Below are 5,640 nucleotides of genomic sequence, written 5' to 3' on the forward strand. Positions count from 1 at the left end.
TTTGGTGATATTCAGCAGCAATGTATTGACAGGAGATGATGTTTTATACGTGATTACGCCTCCTCATACCAAAAATGGTTTACGCGAATCCAGGCTAGGAGGTTTGCTGATGACACAAAAAAAATTCTTCCATTTCTAGGAATACTTACAACTGAGAAAAAAAAAAATTGGAAACCCCTCAGCCAGGTTAATAATGACTTCCATTGCTCAATTATTCGACACATAGGCATTAGCAAAAGCCAATGAGAAATGAGTGCAAGTTCCTTCCTGTCGTTCATGCTCTTCCCCCACCCACGGGCACCACCATGAGAAGAAATGGTTTTCCATTTGAAAACACCAGCTTGGTGTCCAATTTCTCAATGCTGTCACACCGCAATAGCCCCTTGAGTGTTCACTCTGTCTTTGTCGACCCTTTGCACTCGGGTGTAGAATCAATGGACAGCCGCCTCTTGATATTTCCCACCTCGGGCTGCTTTCAGAGTGTGGGAAAATGGCAGCACAAGTAAATCAGCTGGCAGGATGCATAGCAAGTGGATGGAGATTCAGGCCCTCCATTGGAAGCATGGGGTGGTGGAGGGGTGGTGGTGGGGGGGGGGGGAGGTGATGGTGGTGGAAGGGAATGGGGAAGACGGGAAGAGAGAGCTAAATAATTGCAAATCAGATATGCTTGGGATAAAAGGCGGATTGGGTCCCTGTGATTTGATTTTAAGCTTTATTGTCACGTATATACAAGTACAGAAGTACAAGAATACAGTGGAAAGCACACAATGTCATTACGCATGGTGCCATCTTAGATATGAAGGTACCTAGGTATAACAAGTAATAACATGGAGAAACAAAGTTAAAAATAAGGCATTACCTCAGTTCTTGCCATAAGAAGGAAAATGAAGAAATAAGGGTAAAAGTTAACATTATAGTCTTCCTGATATTAAGTGGAAAAATAAAGGTAAAAGTTCATAAGTCATTTGGATAGGACAGTGCTCCCTCAGGACTGCATGCAAAATTTTAGCCTAAATGTTGTCGTCACAGTCTCTGGAGTGGGGCTTGACTGCACAAACCTTCTGCCCTAATTGGTAAGTGTGATTGTACAGAAACCATAGATTGACAGATTGTAGACTGGAGTTTGAAAGTAGCCTGGACCTGATGACATGAGAGTGTACTTTGTTTGTTGGTGGGAATGCATCCCACACCTTTTAGATCTTCTCATATCCTGTTATATATGGACATGGGCCACACTGCAGTTAATGAGTCAATGCTCTAACTAATCAGCCAGTTCTCTGAGGACTCCCACACGATCAGCTGGTGTTGGAATCGGAAAAGTAGCAAATTTCTGGGAATCAGGTTTGGGGGACGAAGCAGCACAGGGTGGGGTGGGGGTGTTGAAGGTACGCAGCTGGTTCAGCGAAGGAACCTTTTTTGCCTTGAGGTTCCTGGCAGTCTGTCCTGTCAGGAACCTAAGGCAGAGTTGGTGCAATCTTCGAGGAGAAAGTGAGGACTGCAGATGCTGGAGATCAGAGCTGAAAATGTGTTGCTGGAAAAGCGCAGCAGGTCAGGCAGCATCCAAGGAACAGGAGAAACGACGTTTCGGGCATAAGCTTTTCCAGCAACACATTTTCAGAGTTGGTGCAACGTCAATCCCACCTCATTAGACCACTGGCTGTGATACCACATGCTGAGGGCTGAGCTAATTCCTTAACTGGACAGGCTTAGCCTCTTGAAAGGCCATGCCAGCCATCTCTCTCTCTCTCTCTCTCTCTCTCTCTGTCTTTGCCCATCTCCAACAGTCCTTGTACCTAGCCATATTTCTACTCAAACATGCTTCCTTCCATGAGCCCAGCAGATAGTCATTAAAATCCCCTCCCTCCGACTGGGAAATAGTTCTGGAAGGCATGCCACTAACATTTCAATGGAACGGTGTTCTGCTGGTCCTCGCCCATTCTACACATGTATAAATTTCCCGAGCACCCTCTCTACCCTGAAGAACATGTTACACGTGCTCCAGGAATGTGTGACGCTGACTTTATAGAAACTAGACAAGATCTATTGTTCCTCATGGGAGCTCAGGATGCAGAAAACTTCTCAGCATGGTTGAGGTGAATCGTTTAGACGCATTCACAAGGATGCTGTATATGCACACAAGGGGGAAACAAAACAAAAGGGTATGTTGACAGGGTGAGATGAAGAGAACTAGGAGGGGGCACAAACCAATGGCCCAGTAGAGCTGCCTCTGCGTTGTCAATAGTCTGCGGCTTTGTAAGTAGCTGACTATCATGGGTGAGGGTTGCAAATGGGGGCCAGCAAGCAAATCACCCATAGCAACCATCAAACATCAACCCAGTCCTGACTCTTCCTATCATTCAGACGTGTGATTTCCAACTCCTGCCACTAGATGGTGATACTTCTCCCTCTGCCAGCTGAAAGATACTGAGGCCAATTCTGGTTCCTCAATGGCACACCACCAATTAAAGGCAGGAATGCCCCACATTTGTATCGTTTAAATTTCACGTCCCAGTATAATTGCATTCTCACACCCAATAATTGGAAATGCCTCTCTATTCGTTATTTTTAACCATTGCATTGATTAATGATGGTAAGGGCAGAAAAAGACCGTTTGCAATTATAAAAGTACAGCCTCGGGAAGTTCCAAAGCACTTGACAATCTATGAGGCACTTCTAAAGTGTAGTGACAATGACAATGACAATGGAAGAAACTCAGCAGCCAATTTCTTCACACCAAGCTCCCACAAGCAGTAAAACGATACTGGCCTGATAATCTTCATTTTTTTCTTATTGGCATAGTAGGGTGAAGTCACCTTTTCCTTTTGAAATAGTGCTGTGGGATATTTTACGGCCACTTGAGGGGCTCGTTTGAAAAATAGCTTCTCTGACAATGCAGCACTCTCTCAGCACTGCACTGGAAGAATCAGCCCGGGGTCGCGTCTTCCAGCCTCTGAGGGACAAGGTCACACAGAATTATCACAGATGTCATGCATTCCATCATAACAACACCAGGCTCTTTATGCATTTTGATTTAGTGGTATTACAAAAGCAGGGGTGGGATAAACGACGGCATGTGTTCCATTGAACAGTGTTCATTAACAGAAGGCAGGCAGTGTTAGAAAGCAAGATAGCAGGTAGTACAGAGTGCTGGTTGAGCGTTCAATTTTGTACCAGCCTTAAAGAGATTCCAATACCTTTGACTCTTAACACATGCTTTTCATAGATCCAGCCAGGGACATTCCCATGAAAACAGGAAAAACCAAACTATCCTGGTGGGGATGAAGGTAAGAACTTTGTTTTAACCAACACTTTATGAATCTGCACTCATGATAAACAGGCAATATATTTATACCTCAAATACTGCAAGGTTTACAGTATTATTCTGTCCAATTATTATCCTTTTTAAAAAAAACTTACTTGTCTCAATATAAATATTGTTCAATTGAATAGCCACATGGAGTATCAACAACTGATTCAATTTCGGGTCAATTTCTCCTCAAATACAGTGATCTACCTTGATATCCAAGTGTGCCATCGATGAGCTGTGATCATATCCGAGACATGAAGACCATTTTCTTTACATAATCATCCTGGCTAGATCCTCCACCCTTTTCTCAGCCATATTTCAAGTCACCTTCATCATGAACATGACAGCCTTCTGGAAATTTCTTCTTTAATCAATCACAGGATTAGGGTGTCTTCGTCAAAGCCAACATTTATTGCCCAGAGGGCAGCGAGTTGTCAGTCTTCAGTCACGTTTAGGTCAGACCAGGTAAACATTGGCAGTCTCCTTCCTTAAATGAATCAGATGGATTTTCCCAACAATCATCACTAATGATGACCATGAATCTACAATCAATTCATGGTCACCATTAGACTCTTACTTCCAGACTTTACTGAGTTCAAATTCCTCCATCTGCCATGGCAGGGTTCAAACCCAGCTGTCCAGGAGGTTACCTGGGTCTCTGCATTAACAGTCTCACAATCGTACCACTCGGCCATTGACTAGGAATTGCTATTATTGGGAGATTTTTTTTTACTGAGTATCACCATTGACTCAAATTTTGTCAGAGATATGTCCATTGGACACACACAACAGCCTCATGATGAACCTACTATTTCCACAGTCAGTTACCTTCACCAGCAATGTCTCCCCCTCAAACAGTGCTTTCGGTTTGAGCAGCTGGTAGTTTATGGGAGTCTTATCCATGTTCCTGTGATAGGGTGAATAGACAAGATTTTTTCCCTGTGGTGGGGGAGCTGAAAAATGTGTTGCTGGAAAAGCACAGCAGGTCAGGCAGCATCCAAGGAGCACGAGAATCAACGTTTCGGGCATAAGCCCTTCTTCAGGAATGAGGAAGGTGTGCCAAGCAGGCTAAGATAAAAGATAGGGAGGAGTGACTTGGGGGAGGGGTGTTGGGAATGCGATAGGTGGAAGGAGGTTAAGGTCATGACGTCACTTCCGCCCCCACCGACCATGCAGCCTCCGCGATTGCCGCCCAGACAACCGCCTCCACGATCACCAAGAAGACCATCGCCGACAGATTCATGGCCTCTGCCACCGGGAACAACACCGTTTCTGCTGTCGCCGCAGCCACTTCCGCCCCTGGAGTTGCCGTCGCCGCATCTGCTTCTGCCCCCAGTGACGTCACTTACCTGCACAACGACCACACCGCATGCGTCTCTGCCTCCACGCAAATCTCTGCTCCCGCACCGATCTCCGCCCCACGCCGGTCTCTGCCCCCACACCAATCTCCGCTCCCACGCCTAATCCCGCCCCCATGCCGATCTCCACCCCCATGCCAATCTCCGCCCTCACGCCCAACTCCGCCCCCATCCCTAACTCCACCCACACGCCTAACTCCATCCGCACGCCTAACGCCGCTCCCACTCCCAGCTCCAGCCCCACACCAGGTCCGAGCTGCCAGCCCTGTCGTATTTTCACCATCCCTCCAGACCTCCTCCTCTCTCACGATGAAAGATCAGTCCTCAGCAGAGGCCTCAACTTCATCCCCCTACTCTCCAGGATTAACGAGTTCAACACACGTCGAGACATCAAACAATTCTTCCGCTGCCTTCGCCTCCGCGCCTACTTCTTCAACCAGGATTCTCGCCCACCCTCTGACAACCCCTTCTCCCGCCTTCAACACACCCCATCCACCTGGACACCCCGTGCTGGCCTCTTACCCCCCCTCGATCTCTTCATAGCCAACTGCTGCCGCGACATTAACCGCCTCAACCTGTCCATCTCTCTCATCCACTCCAACCTCTCAACCTCGCAACGTACAGCCCTCCACTCCCTCCGCTCCAACCCCAACCTCACTATCAAAGCGGCAGACAAGGGAGGCACGGTGGTAGTTTGGCGCACCGATCTTTACATTACTGAGGCTAAACGCCAGCTCGCGGACACCTCCTCCTACTGCCCCCTTGACCATGACCCCACCTCTCACCACCAAACCATCATCTCTTAGATCATCCATAACCTCATCACCTCAGGGGATCTCCCATCCACCGCCTCCAACCTCATAGTCCCACAACCCCGCACCGCCCGTTTCTAACTCCTGCCCAAAATTCACAAACCTGACTGCCCCGGCCGATCCATTGTCTCAGCCTGCTCCTGCACCACCGAACTCATCTCTG

This window comes from Chiloscyllium plagiosum, chromosome 1, assembly GCF_004010195.1.
Source record: "Chiloscyllium plagiosum isolate BGI_BamShark_2017 chromosome 1, ASM401019v2, whole genome shotgun sequence".
In the NCBI taxonomy this organism is placed as follows: domain Eukaryota; kingdom Metazoa; phylum Chordata; class Chondrichthyes; order Orectolobiformes; family Hemiscylliidae; genus Chiloscyllium; species Chiloscyllium plagiosum.